Source organism: Monodon monoceros, unplaced genomic scaffold (assembly GCF_005190385.1).
Source record: "Monodon monoceros isolate NGI ecotype Baffin Bay Population unplaced genomic scaffold, NGI_Narwhal_1 Super_Scaffold_12, whole genome shotgun sequence".
In the NCBI taxonomy this organism is placed as follows: Eukaryota; Metazoa; Chordata; class Mammalia; order Artiodactyla; family Monodontidae; genus Monodon; species Monodon monoceros.
The window spans coordinates 61141039-61160609 of NW_021703768.1; the positions used below are offsets into that span (position 1 = coordinate 61141039).

The 19571-nt window shown below is 43.9% G+C and overlaps 1 protein-coding gene across 1 annotated transcript in view; it reads left to right on the forward strand.

Moving 5' to 3' along the window:
- The first annotated feature begins 300 nt into the window (after nt 1-300).
- PDE8B (phosphodiesterase 8B) overlaps nt 301-19571 on the forward strand; it is a 319793-nt gene continuing 300522 nt past the window's right edge. Inside the window, exon 1 of the mRNA XM_029216166.1 lies at nt 301-339. The gene's annotated coding sequence lies outside the window, so the exon portion shown is untranslated. The remainder of the gene's footprint in view (nt 340-19571) is intronic.

Below are 19571 nucleotides of genomic sequence, written 5' to 3' on the forward strand. Positions count from 1 at the left end.
GTGCCTGTTGCACTGACGGGCAAGACTGGGACCAACAGGGAGACATTCTGAGTCTGCAGAATTGTCTTTATACGAATACAGAGCATAACAGAGATTGTTTAGATGTTCACTGATGCTATTTTCTCTTCCTGGATGCAGAAGAACATTTCATGTTCCAGCTTCCTTTACAATTAGATTGGGGCCGTGTGCCAGGGTTCTGGCAAATGGGGATGTGCAGATGTGATGCACCTGATGTTCTCTCTCTCTCTCTCTTTTTTTCCTCTTAGCTAGCTGAAAACAGAGAACTCAGTAGAGGATTCTGGGAAGGTCCTGGGAGATGGCAGAGCTACCAGATAGAAGGTATATGGATCCACAGGGCATGGGGTGGGATAGAGCACCGGATGTGTTCACACTAGACTGGGACATGAGCAATAAGTGAACATACGTTGGATTAAGCCACTGAGATCTGGGGTTTGTTTTACAACTGGCATTCCCTAAGAAGCCCTGAGCTTCCTGTCTCAGAAAGCACACAAGCAGTGATCAGATGTTCAACTGCCAAGGCTGTTGTAAAAGGGATTTCTGGGAGAGTGGACCAGATGACCTGTAAAAATGATAGCTCATGTTTATTGAGTTGTTATAGATCAGGCATGTACACGCATTCTCTCATTTAAGTCTACAGTGTACTTCATCATGCTCATTTAATACATGAGGAAAGCAAGGCACAGAGAAGTTAGGTAACTTGCCCAAGGTCACACAGCAAGTAAGAGGTAGAACCAGACACCCTTCTTACCCCTTCCAGGTACTTGACTCTTAATCAGTACTCCCCACCATCTCTAAAGCCAAAGTTATGGTTTAAAGGCTTGCAGACTGGATCATTTTTGTCCGTGCAGGAATGTTTTGTTTTGTTTTTATTTTAAAATTTCAGACTATGCTTAAAAATAAAAAGATTTCACATAGAAATCCAGTTTTCCAGTTTCTCTTGAAAATCCAGAGATTCTGGCAAATCTGGCTCATAGGCCATGATAGCAACAGGCAGCTAGAGCTGAGGCGTCGCGCCCCCTTTAGGTGGGCCATCAACTTGTCTCCTCATCAGGCTCCAGGAGTTTTTGATTTAGTGAACCCTGAAAGGTTCCATCTAAAGCTAAGTTCTCCTCAGGAACAGTGTTGGGCATATAACAGGAACTCAACAAGTGTGTAGGAAATGAATGAATAAAAGCAGAACTCAGATTCTGCCACCCCTCCCTCTTCTTCTTCCAGCTCTCCTTCCTGTGATTGGGAACCAGTGAATCTGAGTCCCTAGGTAGTAACACAAAAGACTGATTTCGCTTCTGTTCCAATCAGCCAAGACCCAGGTTAATGTACCTACAAACACTGTGCCTGACCTGGGCTCATGGTGACATTTTCTACCAACTGAAAATGTTTGCTTCTTAGTGAGTAGTGTTTGTTATGAAGAACCAGCCGAAACTGGGGCTGAAAGGCCAGGCAGGTTGTTTGGTTCTGTCTTTGATTAGGCTGTGCACAAGGGACCCTTTGTGCAGTCTGTATAGCAAGGCGCAGAGGCAGGCATGCCTGCTCCCAGCTTTGGAGACTCTCTCCTGACAGTGCTCAAGATGGACAGGCACAGTTTAATCCTCCTTGTTTAGAGCAGCCTCAGGCTGATGGACTTATGTGTGGGTGTGTAAGCCTTGCACAGGGGGAGCTTTTCTTCCAGGGTTGTTAGCAAAGCTCATTTGGAGAAGTACAGGTCTGGGGCATGGCTTGGATCAGCAGCGGTGACGCACACAGCGAAAGCTCCAGAAGCTCGCTGATCCCCTTAGCAATCACTGTCCATCCCTACCTCCACCCTGTCGTCCCAACCCAGACCCGGGACAGCACTGCCTTTCTCTGGAGGGCTGGTATCTTGACATCAGGGAGAAGGGGATTACAAGGGCTCCTCCAGGAGGTAACCTCCTCCTTATTTGCCTGCAGGAAAAAGGGGGTCTCTCCGTAGGCTTTGACTTCTGAGGCCCCTATTGTGTAGCAAAGTGGATTGCTTAAAGCAGCCGTTCTGGATCTGAGGCGATTTTGCTCCCCCAGGGGCATTTGCTAAGCCTGGGGGCATTTTTGGTATTAACGACTGGGGATGGGGGAATGCTGGTGGCTTCTAGTGGATAGAGACCAGGGCTGCTGCTAAACGTCTTACAGTGCACAGGACAGCCCACTGCAACAAAGAATCACCCATCCCCAAATGTTGTATGTGCCGAGGCTGAGAAACTCTGCCTTGAAGGATGGTCTTATTCCTTTTTTTAAGTTTCAAAATTATAAAAAGCAATTTATTATTTTATAATCAGAAAAATAAGTTATTTTAAATATAGATAAATATGTTGGACTTCCCAAGTATCACCTTCTTTCATTATTTACAATAGTGTTGGCACGTAGTAGGTACTCAGTACCTATTTGTGCAATGAATGAATGACGTACTGTACTAGTTTACCTTATTTAATTGGTTATAAGTGGTTACTTCTTTCATTGAGGCAATATACAGCTCTTTGCGGGGGAGGGAGGGAGGTATTAGGCAGTCCATTCATTCATTCGTTCATTCATTTTTTTGCTTCCGGCTTTAGCACATGGGCCCCGACTCCAGCTACACTTTGTTTAATAAAATGTCAGTTTGCTAATAAGGTTGGCCTCTCTCTTTCCTCAACCCTAACACTGTTATTTGAGTGGATTTGACTTGGTGAATTCCGATCCATCTGTATGAGAACCAGATTTGATATTGATATGGATTGTAGCCATAAAGCTGTTTTTCATTGAAAAAGAAACATTTTATAATTGAAAAATTGAATTGTTACTTGTAACACTTGAGTCAAAAAGTCCCAAACTTGGGCTTCCCTGGTGGCTCAGTGGTTGAGAGGCCACCTGCCGATGCAGTGGACGCGGGTTCGTGCCCCGGTCCGGGACGATCCCACATGCCGCGGAGCGGCTGGGCCCGTGAGCCATGGCCGCTGAGCCTGCGCGTCCGGAGCCTGTGCTCCGCAACGGGAGAGGCCACAACAGTGAGAGGCCTGCGTACTGGGGGGAAAAAAAAAAAAAAAGTCCCAAACTTAAGAATTTCATATTGTTCAAAACGGGAGGCCAGGTGGAACCTGGACTCACTTCTGGCACTGCTTGGCACCTGTCAAAATTGCTGATGGCCCCTGTGGCTCTGTGAACTTTGCCTCTCCCATTTGGTCAATGGTTTCTTTATGGCATTGTCACCTTCTGAAATTCTATCAGATATTGTGTACTTGTTTTACTCTCTGTTTCTTCTTCTAGATGTGAGTTCTCTAAGGGCAAGGACCTTCTCACTTATTCACTGCTCTGCCTCGAATGGTGCCTGGCACATGGGGAGCACTTAATGAATATTTGTTGAATGAACAAATGGCAGAGCAGAGAGGCCCAGAGACTGAGTGACCCACCTAAAGTCATACTGAGCCCAGCCGTGTAACCAGGTCCAGGCCCTCTCATTTGGCCTACCCCAGCTCCCCCAACAAATACTCTGTCTGGGGGGATGCTAGGCAAGCTCTACTAACACCGCAGAGCTGCCCAAGGAGACTCAGGAGCACAAGGGTGTAGTATGGTATCCTCATCTCCCAGATAGGAGAGGCTGCTGGAGGGGTGAGCTTAGGACATGACACATGGGGTAACCAACCTGGTTGGCCTGGGATCGAGGAATTTCTTCAGATGCAGGACTTTCAGCCTAAAAGGGGAAAGTTCCAGTTAAACTGGGATGAATTGGTCACCCTATGTGACAACAACATTCGTGAAAATCTGTGGTGCCCTACAGTGGATACTTCCTCTGAGAAAGGCTTTCAAGTGTCAGGGAATCATGGACTCTTAGTGGTAGAAGGGAGAGACCTCAATGATCATTGAGTCCAGAAGTTGTAGACTCATCTGTCTGCATGAAACTGTGAGAGATGGGGATGGTGGCAAATTGGGGAATATTTGTCCCTTGTAAAAGGAGGTGGCCGCACTCAACTTGAGGTGAATATTGACCTGTGGGAATGAGAGCCCATGTAGCCAGATGGGCTCATTTTCCAAGAAAACCCTGAAATGTGTGTTGGGGGTGTGGGTGTGGGTGTGAGAGAGAAAGAGAGACAAGTAAGGAAATCTACTGATTTTTAAACATTGGCAACTACTTTTTTAAAGTGTAAAGATTATGCAGTGTAACAAAGTGTAACTGCAGGCCAGGTCCAGCTCATAGGCCGCTGATTGGGGGCTGCCGACATAGTCTGCTGTTTCATTCTACCCAGGGGGAAACTGAGGTACAGAGTACAATGAGTGCACAGCTAGGAGTGAAGGATCCAGGCCCCTTGAACAAAGAGCTTCATTAAAAAAATCATTTTCTGGGAGCCCTCCTACACTGTTGGTGGGAATGTATATTGGTGCAGCCACTATGGAAAACAGTATGGAGGTTCCTCAAAAAACTAAAAATAGAGTTGTCATATGATCCAGCAATGCCACTCTTGGGTGTATGTCGGACAAAACTATAATTCAAAAGGATACATGCACCCCGATGTTCATAGCAGCACTATTCACAATAGCCAAGACATGGAAGCAGCATAATGTCTATTGACAGATGAATAGATAAAGAAGATGTGGTACATATATACAATGGAATACTACTCAGCCATAAAAAAGATTGAAATAATGACATTTGCAGCAACATGGATGGACTTAGAGATTATTGTACTAAGTGAAGTAAGTCAGACAGAGAAAGACAAATATCATACGATATCACTTATGTGTGGAATCTATATGACATAAATGAACTTATCTCCGAAACAGAAACAGACTCACAGACATAGAGAACAGATTTGTGGTTGCCAAGACAGGGGGTGTGGGTAGGGAAGGGATAGAGTAGGAGTTTGGGATTAGCATTCTATATATAATTAGTATTATATATAGAATGGATAACAACAAGGGCCTACTGTATAGCACAGGGAACTATATTCAATATCCTGTGATAAACCATAATGGAAAAGAATATAAAAAAGAATGTGTATATATGTATAAGTGCATCACTTTGCTGTACGGCAGTAATTAACACAACATTGTAAATCAACTATACTTTAATTTTAAAAACCCAGTTTTTATAACGATTAGTTAATTTGGCAAGAGGGGAGGGGGACTGTAAAGGGAAAAATTAATTGAGCACCTACTGTGTTTCAGACAGTTAATGATTTCACTGTGAAAATCACACTCAATCTTTACAACCCTTTGAGCAAGTTACTTAATCTCTCTGTGCTTGTTTCCTTATGTGTAAAATGAAAATAATAGTAGGTAATTCATGAAGTTGTGGTAAAGATTAAAGATTCATATGACATGCTTGAAACCAGATAGTAAGCGTGTGTTGGCTCTCGGCGCCATTGAGGTAGATGTTATCCTCGCCCTCATTGTACACTCGAAGAAACTGATTTCTGAGAGGTTGCTTAAGTTGCCCATATTGTCCAGCAATAAATTAGAATCAAGAGTTGGACCCTGATTGTCTGAATATAATTACAGGGGTCTTTTCCTCTACTCTCCTTGTTATACAACTAGGCTGGTGTTATAAATTCAAGATAAGAAAAACAAAAACAGCCCGTTCTTCTCCGTGGTAATCATTGTACAGACAGTCAAGGTCAGAACTTAAGTTCTGTGGTATTTCCCTACACTTTCAGCTGCATAGCATCTGCAATGATGGAAGAGAAAATGTTACACAGATAACAAAAATGGTGGATAATAGCATAATTTCTCTTTGGGCATTCATTATGCAGCTAATTTATCTTCCTAATTATGTTTTGCTTAAGCTGATTTTAAAATTAGTTTGTTTACCCTGGGCACATACTGACTAACAGCAGGGAGAGGTGGCCTAGAAACATCTTGGGTGGTAGAGGGAAGATATCTTGAGATTTGGGGGAATTTCCTTGGATAACTTTCATGTAGCTATGGGAAGATAGAAGGTTGATATGTTGATGGTGCTCTGAGAATAAATCATTATTGGGATTTGTTGCTGGGAGTATTTAAATATAAGGCTATGGGTTGCAGACCCGGAGAGTTGAATGGACCCCAAGCTCCTCCTCGTCTAGTCTTTAGTGCTGAGAGTTCAGTCAACGTCAAGGAGATGGAGAAGGAGGGCTAACTGGAGGGAACTCCAGGAGTCTCCTCTCCATAGGTATCCAACAGAGAGAAAATGCCTATTACGTACTGTGAGTTATGCCAGGAGCTCAGGCTAGCAAGATGAATAAGGCCATTGTCTTACCCTGTGGGATTCCACACTCTATTAAAGAAAACAGGCTTGTAAACAGAAATCACAGCCCAGTGGGATCAGGCTTATAAAAAAGATAGGATCAGAGTGGAGAAGAGACAGTGACAATCTGCCTAGTCAGGAAGAGGAACCTTCCAACCGTCTCTCTTCCTCTGCCCTCTTTGTGTTGAGGGTGGGAGCGGGAACCCTTGCAGGCTCAGTGTCAGCTAGCTTCTGGCTGGTCCAGCCAATGGGAGGCAAAGGTGCCAGACTGGAGGGTAGCGGAGAGAGGCGGGTCGGGGTATCTCTCCTGTTCCTTCACAGCGTCTGGGTCTCTGCCGTGACTCCACTTCCTGCTGGACAGGCGCACTGGGGTACAGCTTCTGCAGGGTGATCATGGCCCCTGGACTCTGGTCACCTCCTCCGATTGCCCCTCCAGCCTAGGAGCGGTAGCAGCTTCTTGCTGGTGCTAATCTCACTGTGCCCTGGTTGGTGACTCAGTGTTTTCCATCACCTGCTTTGAAACCAATCCCCTACACTAAATTCACTCCATGTGAATACAGAAAGCCATTTCTGTATTTCTGGGTGGGCTCTGATGGACGTAGAGGGCTGCCAGGGGAGCAGACACTTGAACTGGTTTTTAAAGGGGAAGAAGAAATATGCTGGGTAAAGATCCAGAGTATCCTAAATACACTTGGAAATGTGAGACTTTGAGGATGGAGATCCAGGAGGGACAGACCACCCCGGCAATGGGGAGCCACTGAAGATTTTCAGAAAGGAGATAAAGTATGCAGGTCATTTAGAAAACTCACCTGACTGACTCCGCTCAGTACAGACTGCTAAAGAAAACAGCAGAGTGGGCACGAAGCCTAGCTAAGAGGCAGCCACAACAATTCAGGCCAGAAGTCATTGAGGCTTGAATGGATAGATATAGAGATGAAAGGACACACCCTAGATATTACACTCTTAATTAACTCCGAGAAAAGAAATTTCTTATTTTCCTGGGACGTAAGAGGTGCTCAATAAATATTTGTTGAATGAATTAATATACTAATAACTGCTTTTCTTTTCTTTGATATTATAAAGAGTGCTGCTGTAAACATTTAGTACAAGTTATTGTGTGGACATGTATTCATTTCTTTTGGTTATATACCTAGGAGTGAAGTTTCTGGGTCATGTGCTAACTCTGTGTTTAACTGCTTGAGGAAGTGCCCGACTGCTTTCCAAAGCGGCTGCACCATCTTACATTCCCACCAGCAGTGTAGGAGGGTTCTGATTCCTCTATATCCTCACCAACATTTGCTTTATCTGCATTTTTGTTGGCGTTATTGTCACCATAGGGCGTATGAAGCCGTAAGTCACTGTGATTTTTGATTTGCGTTTCCCTGTGATTAATGATATTGAGTGTATTTTCACGTGCTTACTGGCCATTTGTATATCTTTGGAGAAATTTCTATTCAGTTCCTTTGCCCATTTTAAAAAACCTCAGCTGTGCCCTTCCTTCCCCACATTTCTCCCCCCTCCACCAGAACCCGAGGTGCTGTGATAATATTTGACCTGTCCTGCGGAGCCTGTTACACAGAGTCTCTGCTTCCCCTTTTCAGGACAGCATGGGGTTCACACCACGCTAGAGCAGCTCTGTATTTACTGAATGTCCTTGCCCATTAGAGCCATTCAATTAGCAGGGATTTACTAAGCACTTACGTACTAATAGCTGATGTTTACTGAGCACTTATCAGGCACTGTGCTCAACACTTGCCAGGCATTTGTCTCAGCCCTCATTACAGCCCCGTGAAGTGGTGCCACTTCTGTCCTCATTTGTACAGATAAAGAAGACACACAGAGGCTGGCTAATTTGCTACAGTCATGCAGCTAGTAAGTGGCAGAGCTGGAATTCATAGCCAGGTATCTGACTCTGGCACCTGGGTTCTGGGCCACTAGACTTTGCTGTCTAGTACTGTATGCTGTGTGCAGCTGGGGATATAAAGAAATGTCAGGTGAATCTGTGGGGAGGAAAGATGTGAATACACGAAGAGTAAGACTTCATGCTAAAAATGTAAAGTAATTCAAGGCAACAAAAGAAAATCTGCCATAAACCAGAACGTGATTATTGCCTGGTAGGGATAATGAGAGAGATCATCCTGGACTAGGGTAATCAAGGGAGGCTTAAGGAAGGAGCTAAGATTCTGACTTGTGGTTTTCCTGCTAGTTAAGGAGACATGCTGAATTCCTTTGAAAACATGTAAGAACAACTTGGAGGTCACTAGTGGACTGATGCAAATTGCAGCAGGGAATTAAAAAAAGGAGCAATTAGTATGGGCTGTAAAAAGGCATCTGGGTAATCCTCCAGCTCCCAGCTCCTGAGGCTGGAGCCTCCAACGGATGGCCCATGGGCAGAATCCCTTTACTAACTTCTCTGCTGGACACCCATAGCAGACTCATTTCATACATATGCATATTTTTAGGTTGAAATAGGCCTTTTCTGGGACTCCAGCTTTTCCTTTAGGAGTGGCCTCTTCCTACTTTTTTTCACACATCACCTGTGATCACAGCAGGGAAGACAGAATCCCACTACAGCCAAGAAGGAGGCACCATCCCTCCTGGTCCATGCAGGGATGATGGAATGGCAAGCATCACATGAGACTTGAGTTGACTCACTTGATGGCTTATTCATTACCTAACGCAGGGAAGTGGCCCCAGCAGGATGAAGTTGGAGAGTCTGAGCATGGAGACAGGAGAATGCCTGCTTGTCCTCTGAAGTAAAATCTGTATCTTTTCAGTCTGTCTTATTCCTTCTCTTGGGGAAGTCCTCCCCTACTCTATTTGGTCTAAGAAATTGAGAAAACTCAATCAAATTTACTGTCCTCTACCACAGAGGAGAGGATATAACCTAGCTGGCAAGTCAGATGACTCAGCTGGCCTCCAGGCTGGTGACAGGGTCACCCCTTGCTCTCCAGCCATCATGGATCTGTGTATCCACTCATGGTCCCTGTGTCTAGACATCCTGTGAAAGCAAAAGGACTTTGGATATACATTGACAGTTTTTCTTCTGGGAAGAATAGATCTAAAAATGTCTTTTTCTCCCAGCCCTCACCAAACCTAAGTAATTAATTTAAAATAATCAATTTGATAAATGATAAATTATATTGTTATTCTAATTTATATATCTTTGATTTATAAAGAGTTGGAGTCTTTTTTTTGGTCATTGTTTTTTTTGTCCACTTAAAAAAATTTTTTTTAATTGAAGTATAGTTGATTTACCATATCATGTAAGTTTCAGGTGAATAGCACAGAGATTCAGTTATACATATATATGTGTGTGTGTGTGTGTGTATGTATATATATATATATATATACATACACACACACACACACACACACACACACACCTTTTCAGATTCTTTTCCGCAGATTATTATAGAATATTGAGTATAGTTCCCTGTGCTATACAGTAGGTCCTTGTTGATTATCTATTTTATGCATAGTAGTATGTATATGTTAATCCCAACCTCCTAATTTATCTCTCCCCCTTACCCCCTTTCCCCTTTGGTAACTGTAAGTTTGTTTTCTGTGTCTGTGAGTCTCTTTCTGTTTTGGAAATAAGTTCATTTGTGTCTTTTTTTTTTTTTTTTTAGATTTCACATATCAGCAATATCACATGGTATTTGTCTTTCTCTGTCTGACTTCCTTCACTTAGTATGATAATCTCTAGGTCCATCCATGTTGCTGCAAATGACATTATTTCATTCTTTTTTATGGCTTAGTGATATTCCACTGTGTGTGTGTATGTATATATATATATACCACGTCTTCTTTATCCATTCCGTTGATAGACATTTAGGTTGCTTCCATGTCTTGGTTATTGTAATAGTGCTGCTGTGACCATTGGGGTGCATGTACCTTTTTGAATTAGAGTTTTCGTCTTATATTTATTTGATTTATAAAGAGTTGGAGTCTTTTTCAGGCTTACTGGCCACTTATATTTCTTCTTTTATGAATTACTCTTTTGGATGCTTTTTCTCATTTTCTATTGCTATGTTCTTTTTTTTCTTATTGATTTGTAAGAAATCAATTCTTTGTATGTTAGGACCTCACAAATTTGTCTGCCTTAGTGTTGCAAATATTCTCACAGTTTGTCATTTTCTTTGGTGCTTATAATGAAATTTTTTCAGTGTAATTGCAATATAATTTATATACAGTAAAATGCATCCACTTTAAGTGTACAATTCAGTGAGTTTTGATAAATGTATATACCCATGTAGCCATGACCAAAATCAAGATATATCAGTAGAACATTTCTGTCATCTCCAAAAAATTCCCTTGTGCCATTTTACATGGATCTAATTTCCATCATTTCAGATTAGTTTTTCCTATTCTAGAACTTGACATAAATGGAATCATACAATATGTACTTTACTTCACAAAGCATGTTTTTGAGATTCTTCTATGCTGTTGTATTCTCAAAATAAATAACTAAGAAAACGAAAGGCAAGTCACAGATTGTGAGAAAATATTTAATATGTGTATCTGACAAAGGACTGGTGTCATGGATATTTTTAATATTCAAAAATTTTTTCTAGTTTTTACAAAGTCAGACATATCAGTCTTTTTCTTAATGCTGATGTCTTTGGTGTTATTCTTAGAAAGTCACTATTATCCCTCACATTAAACAACTATTTATTTATAATTTTTGGCATTTTTATAGTGTTAATTTTTTTTTTTTTTTTTTGCGGTACGCGGGCCTCTCACTATTGTGGCCTCTCCTGTTGTGGAGCACAGGCTCTGGACGCGCAGGCTCAGTGGCCGTGGCTCACGGGCCTAGGCGCTCCGCGGCATGTGGGATCTTCCCGGACCGGGGCATGAACCCGTGTCCTCTGCTTCGGCAGGCAGACTCTCAACCACTGCGCCACCAGGGAAGCCCTATAGTGTTAAAATTTTAATTGAAAATTGAAACAAAATTAAATCTAAAATGAGAACATTAAAATATTTAATCTACCTGAATTACCTTTCAAAAATGTTAGCAAATTATCTCAATACCGTTTATTGATATTCCATCCACCCCCTCCCCCAATTTAAAATGCTTTGTTTACTAAATATTAAAATAGTTTAGACACTTTGGTCAATTCTGGTCCTTTTATTCTGTTTTTCAGCCTTGGGAACAGCTGAACACTCCTAGCAGTGCTAATCTCTTTTCTGTTTTGTACCCTGTGAATACTGGCTCCTCTCTCTCTTTCTTTCTCTCTCCCCTCTTTCCCCCCTTTCTTTTTCTCTTTCTCATCCTTTTCCCCAACAGTATGTTGAAATACAATTAAGCCAACCACCTTTCCGCACTAAATCATCTTGATGTTATCTTTGGATTTAGTGAAAACATATTTGTTCCCTCCCAACTTTATTGAGGAGTAATTGACAAATATAATTGTATGTATTTAAAACGTATAATGTGATGATTTGATATACATATATCTTGTGGAATGATCACCAAGACCAAGATAATTAACACATTTATCACCTGTGAGAATATTCTTGATTTTACTAATGAGTTCATGTTTACTTGGTGAGAGTAAGACAGAAACAGGGGTATTAAAGCTAATAGGGGGACTTCCCTGGTGGCACAGTGGTTAAGAATCAGCCTGCCAATTCAGGCCACACGGGTTCGAGCCCTGGTCCGGGAAGATCCCACATGCTGTGGAGCAATTAAGCCCGTGCACCACAACTACTGAGCCAGCATGCCACAACTACTGAAGCCCATGTGCCTAGAGCCCGGGCTCCGCAGCAAGAGAAGTCACCACAATGAGAAGCCTGCGCACTGCAGTGAAGAGTAGCCCCCGTTCACTGCAGCTAGAGAAAGCCCGTGTGCAGCAACAAAGACCCAACGCAGCCAAAAATAAATAATTTATTTAAAAAAAAAAAGCTAATAGGAAGCCAGCCCATTACTAACCAATAATTCAGTGGCCCTGATCTTAGCAATGAGTAGAGAGAAAATGAGCCAGTTTTTTTTAAATCACAAAGATCTAATTTGTGCCTTTCCCAGGATACAAGTCCATAGGTGAGCCCCAAATAATTATTAACCATTCACAATAGTTCTTAGTAGTAATTGACTTATTTACACAAAGAATTGATTCCCATATTTGCTTTAACCAGACCTACAGACTAAATATACTTGACTTCAAATAAAGAAGACAGGTTAAAAGGGAGCATTAATCTTACTCATGGGAAAGTTACATTAAAATGATTTCTATGTTACTTTTCAAAGTAGCCATGTGCCATTGATTTTACCCATGAGGCAAGCATGTGAATAAATACCAAGAGAAGGAGCAAAGAGAATGCCTTCTGAACTCAATTTTGTAATAGGAATGATGGTCAGAGATAAAATTATGAGGACCCTAAACAGACACAGCAACTTAGGAAGAGAGGGAGATGGAGAAACGGCTTGCATGGCAATCCCTTCCCTGTTAGTGTAATGTCACTCTCTGTGTTTGTCTTTGGGGAGATTATGGCTTAGTTTATTTAAGGATAGGATTCTTATATAGAGTGTTTACATGGCTTAGTTGAAGTAATGGATAAGAACACTTAATAAATGCTTATTTATGCTTAATAAATTTAAGGGTGTCATTATTGTGCTTCTGAAAGTATAAGGAAGACTGAAGAAAGGTTGTTATCTACTGAAAACTGTTGTTAGTGGGACTTTTTAGAAAAATCTTCATTTCCCCTTGAATAACCACTACTAACAGTTTGGTACAAATTTTCCCAGTCACAGTTTACAAAACAAGAAGTCTCACTTACAAGGATATAATAAGGAGTTTCTTTTCCCCAGTCCTTTGGGCCTGGCCCAAGGACTGGGTAAGCAGCTGTTTTGCAAAAGCTGGCCTCTCTCCTTTCCCCCTTCACAGTCTCTGCCCAATTGGCCAGCAAATTAATGAGGCTTAATGTCATCCAGTTTTTGAGTCAGGAATTAATAAACCATAGTCTCATAAAAAATTGTTTATATGTTTATGGTATGTGGATTCATACTTTAAGAACTCCATACTCTGTTTTACAAGCAGAGCTTCTGCACCAGCTCTAGCTTTCCCCATGGATCCTGTGGCCTTGTGGTCCCGTGGCCTTGTGGTCTTCTTCTTTGTACTCTGGTGTCATCTGTTAAGGACACTGAAGGTCAACTTCTAATCTCACTTTCTGGTAAATAAATGGTCTGCATGACCAGGATGAACCTCTAAATAGTTCAATGCCATGGAATCAGGTGGAAAGCTAACAGGAAAGTCCTTGGAGGAGGAAGAGAGAACGGATAGCCCATTTTTGACTCCCATGGTTGACTTCCATGGTTGACTTCCAGTTAAAGTAATTGGCATGTCATGCTTCCTACTTTTGTAAGGTATGACATTTTCAAAACCAGCTGGCACTGTGGGACCTGATCCCAGTTCTTTTACAAACTAGCCAGGTGGGCATTGCTCATTCTGATAGTGTCTGTATCTTGACCCCTTTTGTTCGTAATGGCGACAGTAATGTGTGTGTTGTGCCTCTCACGGTGTCATTCTAAAAGCTGTATGTAATAATAAATGTGATAGGGCTTTGTAAAATGCAGAACAATGTATATTCTTCTAAGGATGATGCCCTTTGACCCATTCACTCGGGGAGAAAAAAAAAAAAAAGCTAAGTGCCTTGAAATCCAGAGGTCAGAGTTATAGGTTTACCTGTACTTGCTCAGTCCTTCACCCAGCAATTCCAGTATGTATCTGCCCAAATAATGTCTAGAGTGGAAAACTGAGGAGAACCACTGAGCTCCTGGCTTTAAGTCAACTCGTGGGACCAAATGAGAAGAGGCGGTATGTGTGTTATGTCCAAAACACTCCACTGCTGCAGCTTCTCCCCTTCAGACCCCACTCCCCACCCACAGGCCCGCAGACTCGCATTCCCCAGAACTTAGTTGGAGTTAACAGAATCACCCCAAGCAGAATGTGTTGGCTATGAGAGTGGGTGTTGGAGACAGGCACAGGTGTCTTTGTAGTGGGGGGAGGACAAAGCAGGAGTGACTGGAGAGCGTCAGAAGTTATCCCAGCAAAGTGGCTTTGGGAAGGCACAGGCAGAGCTTTGGGGAGGTTCTGCAGACCTCTCCCCACATCCATGCCGTTGGGTATTAACACTTCTAGCTGATCACAGGTCTGGCCCCTGAGCCCAGTGAGGGCAAGATAGTGGGATGCCCATGAATGCTTAACAACCGGTTTGATGGAGGAAGAGGCAATAAATAAAGCCCTGATTTGTAGTGTGAACCAAATTCTCTGGTGTAAGTACTCCCACCCACCATGGCTGCGTTCAAGCTACCAGTGTGACGTCATTGGACACGGAATTGGGAAAATAGGTGCAGTAACACACCAGATGTAGTATTTGCACTGTAGAGACCCAACAGACATAAATAACTTCAAGTGCGTAGATGAGCGTATCATGAAATAATGAGGAAGTGATGAGGTTTAAGTGTAGATTACCCTGTTTTTAATATAATTTATTTAATTGTATGCCTATGTAATATAACTTTTAATAATGGCAGTGTTTAACAACGATCTGGCAAAAATTCTTGAAATTTTGACACTCGGTTCCTATGAGCCAGGACAAGCTGGGTGCAAAGGAGAAGAACAAAACGCTGAGTGTTAGCGGAATATCCAGCCTCTAAGTAGAGTACAAGGCGCCTGCCTCCTACTTCATCCCCTCCTCTGGCAGGACAAGAGCCCTAAAGTGGGTCTGAAACAAACAACTCGGCTTCCTTAACTATCATAACAACAAAGAATAAAACAAAACAACAACAAAAAAACCCCCAAACCTTTACCCAGCTGGTATAAAATCTCCATCTTCATGGTTAACCCATGTCTGTCTAGCAGGGAGCAGGTATGGGAGGGAAGGGTTACAGGAAGGGTGAACTTTGAGATGTAAGGCAGATGAGAACTTGGGCGTGTCAAAACAGACAGGGACTATCATAGAAGGTTCTAGAAGCCAGGAGTGGTATTTGGTTGCTGGATACTTAGACTGGAGAGAGGAAGCAGGAAGATGATGGGAGGAAGCCATTGCCTTCACAGTTCTGCCCTAGGTCAGTTCTGGCACACTTTTTGAAGAACCACATCCCTTCATGAGACTCTTATGGTAAAAAAAAATCTTCTGTGATCTCAGAAACATGGCTCATAAGATAGGTCTCCCAGAATTCAGGCCACAGAGCCGTCCTCGGCAGCCATAATGAGACACAAAATGAGAAGTGCCTGAGGCCTGGGTCCTTCTGAATCCTACCCCGCTGAGTGCACATGGAAAGGAAAATGACCAGATGCCATTTCAGCCCATTATCGGTCCAATCTACTTCTTGAGTGGGAGCAGAGTTAAAAATCTAGTTCTAAAAATGACATTGTAATCTGTGTCCTGGAATAATCATACCTATCTGAAGCCAGCGTGCGTGCGTGTGTGTGTGTGTGTGTGTGTGTGTGTGTGTGTGTGTGCGTGCGTGTAGGGTGGGGTGAGAGAATGAACACTGCCTTGCATGGATATGCAGCAGTGATTTTCTTTCCCATTTTATGTTTTCTTTCTACCCACACTGGAGAGTGGGGGAGGAAGGAGACAGGCACCAGCACTGCTGAGTCCCTTCAGGACCCGGCCCCTTCCATGTGTTATCCATGCAGTGCTCACCAGCCTCTGAGGCAGGCAAAGTCTAGCAGCCAGGAACAGGTAAAACTGTGTTTTAAACTTATTTATTGGACACCAAGGCCACTCTCTTTTCCCCATGCTCTGTGGCTGCTAATCACGTCCTTCACAGATCAGACCAGAGATGTCCGGAGCTGGGTCATACTCATCTCAGTACACCCAGCCCCAGAATGGTCCCCATCACAGAGGAGAGTTCTACCAATTCATGTTGAATGTATAGTGATTTCAGAGCAAAGACAACATCTCAGTGTTTGACTCACAGAAAGTTAATTGGGAAGAGACTCCACAATCGTCCTAGATTTAGTGATACCCCTTAAGAGTCAAGACATAAAAACAGAAAATGGCGGACACAAATCCCTGCACCTGTATTAACAGGTATTGGTTTATTTGTAAGTGTGGCACTGCTTGTCACCATTCCTCAGAGCACTTTGAAGTCAGATGCCGTTTGATGACAAAGTTGTATTAGATTGTACAGCAGACCATGTCTGTTTTTGCCTTTGGGGTACAGGGATGCTTAATACTTTGAGAAAAACCTAATAGAGGCATAGCTAGATTGACAAAGATAGAACTTGGTGGGAAAGAATGTTTCTACTACAGAATTATTTACCATGGGCTTCCCTTAGATCTTCGTAGTCCAGAGTATGTTTAAAATATGAATCAGGGCTTCCCTGGTTGAGAGTCCGCCTGCCGATGCAGGGGACACGGGTTCGTGCCCCGGTCCGGGAAGATTCCACATGCCGCAGAGCGGCTGGGCCCGTGAGCCATGGCCGCTGAGCCTGCGCGTCCGGAGCCTGTGCTCCGCAACGGGAGATGCCACAACAGTGAGAGGCCTGCGTACCACAAAAAAATATATATATATGAATCAATATCCCCAGGCTGAATTGCACACCACTTTTCAGTGGCACATCTGAGTTAAGGGAGCCACAGAGACCTCCATCAAATCTACACCAGCTCCGTCCCTGTGCAAGAGGGCACTCAGCTCTCCCCTCCTGCACTCACCTTTCTCTTCTCCAGGAAGAGACATGTTCTCTCAATTGATTCCCAGGGAACCTGGGGACAAGCTGGCTGCCCCTGAAAAGGGAAATTTGAGTGGAAGAAAATAGACTAGGGGAAGCTGAGGGGATGAGTAGAAGGAATTGTGACATCTGCTAAGAATGCCATTGCGTCCCAGGAAACCCCCAGCACGGAAGTGAGGCCTGCTCTGTGGGACTGGGGATTCTTGAGGGAGAAGAAACATGGTCCCCGTGACGTCAGAGCCCCCACCTGTTTACACCAACTGGTTTCCACCACCCAACGGGGTAAATTGAGCTGCATATTTGATGATGAGGAAGTGGAGTGGAATGTGAGAATCCTCGTTATTGACGTCAAGCTTGCCTTTCATTTTATTTATACCCGTGACACTGTGACACGGGATCTAAGTTTCCATTGTATTTTTTTCCTCTGTTAGGACACGAGTGATGATAAGTGAATTTGTGCCGGGGCCTGGAAAACAATATTTTCAATTAATTTGAAGCCAGGGTCCCTGCAGGATTCGGTGTCTCTGCCTTCCCACCTGCCCGCCCCTCCCTTGAACTGCTCAACTGACCACTGCAAAGGGCGGAAGGGACCATGCTCCTACAGAGGATGGCCCCCCCGGGAAGTCAGATCTTGAGGCATCCAGCTGCCCACTCCTCACTGGTGACAGGCTGTTCCGTCCTGGCCCAGATGCTGGAGGGAGGCCAGGGAGCAGTGAGGCCGCTCGGCAGCCCCGGTGCAGAGCCCTGGCCACTGTCTGCACATGAATCTGGGCTCTGGCGCCAGGAGCGTGGCTCCGGGTCCCTGATCCAGAGCCGCCTGTGCAGAAACCACTCGTGCTCTGGTGGGCCCCACTCCTTCTGTCCCTTAGGGGCAAGGCTGGGTCAGGAGCAGAGATGGATCTGGAAGAAATGGCAGGAGCAGTTAGGGCTCCTTGACTGGGGCAAGTGGGAGTTATGTCCCCATGTGGGAAAGCGGCCTTTGGAGGTGTGCCTAGGATGGAGGAGAGAGTGGCACATGTGTCCGGCAAGTGAACAGGGTGGGCGGTACCCCCAACTCCTTGCTGGAGGCCCAACCCCACGAACAGCCTCCCTCCACTACCTCCCCGGCCTCCACTCCAGACGCAGTGTCTGTAGCATGGGGCCCTGTCCTGCCCTGAGATGAAAGCTCCGCCTAGGTCCCTGCAGACCTGCCACTATTTCAGTAGGGCCTCCTGTCACCAGCTTTTCAACAATGTTTTCCAGCCTCTGACCCCAGAGAAATCTCAGCTTCCTTGTACTCAGTTCAGAAGATGTTTGTTTTTCAGGATTGTGATGCAGACATCTGATAAGGGAGGCCTCAGGCCTCCAAGCTAGTAAACCAACAGTCTGAGGATTTAAAAACCGAGAAGCCCAAGGACAACCACGCCCTGAGAGGTGGCAGAGTGCCAACTCCTGTCACCTGAAATCTTCCAAGACTTTTAGAAATGGGTGTCAGTGAGTTTTCACTACCTTTACTTTCCATACCTTGTTTGTTTTGCTTTTGAAACGAAGGTTTCCAGTAGCACTAACAAAACTGGATCTGTGTTTTATTGAATCTACTGTAGATCGTAGCTTGACTTGGTGTTGCCTCCTACTTGTGTGTCACTTTTCTCTGTCAATTTAGGTAAAAATGGCACAGAGTAAACTGTTGTCTAGAAATACAGTGTGGGAAGCCAGAGAGAACACCTCCAAAGCTGTCCTGGTATCTCACCCCTAACTGACCCACAGGGAAGGAGTTGCTTGGTGCGGAAGGGCCCGTCTTCACGTGCAGCAGCTTAGGGCCAGGTCTTTAGAATTCCATCTGCAACAGCCCACCCAAGACCCGCTTCTGAAAGCCTGTGTCTGTTAAAGCAGCCTGTCTCAAACGCTTCCCATGGGTGGGTATATCAAGCACTTCCTACTAGGTGCTGGGGTGGAGGTGAGGGCCAAGGGCAAGGAGTTATGAATGAGACACGGGCCATTTCCATCAGCCAGAAATTACGGAAGTAACACGAGGCTGCGGGAAGTAAAAGTCTGGTGGTAAGGAAGGCCTAAGTGGACTCCATGGGCTCAGAATATAACTGGACAAGCTCTGAGTTTCATACTGGGATATTGGTGTCACTTAGACATCCCTTTCCCAAGGCTCATTGGAGGGTTGTTTGGAACAAATGCATGAAATTTGTAGTCAGGCAATCTGGGGTTCAAGTACTTCCTTATGAGTTCTGTGGTCTTGGGAAGGTACTTAAACTCTCTAAGCCTCAGTTTCCACATCTATAAAAGGGAGATACAGAGCTTGTCACTTAGGATTACTGTGGGGATTGAATGAGATTCGGAAGACAAGCATGTCTGCAGCGTTGAGCGCATAGTATGGGCTTCCTTGCCTTCCCCATTCGGACTGGGGATGGGAGACCCCCACAGAGGGTCTGCTTTTTTTCTTTTTTAATTGAAGTCTAGTTGATTTACAATGTTGTGTTAGTTTCAAGTGTACAGCAAAGTGATTCAGTTATACATATGTGTATTTTTCATATTCTTCTCCGTTATAGGTTATTACAAGATACTGAGTATAGCTCCCTGTGCTGTACTGTAGGGCTTTGTTGTTTATCTATTTTATACATAGTAGTGTGTATATGTTAATCCCAAACTCCTAATTCATTCCTCCCCCC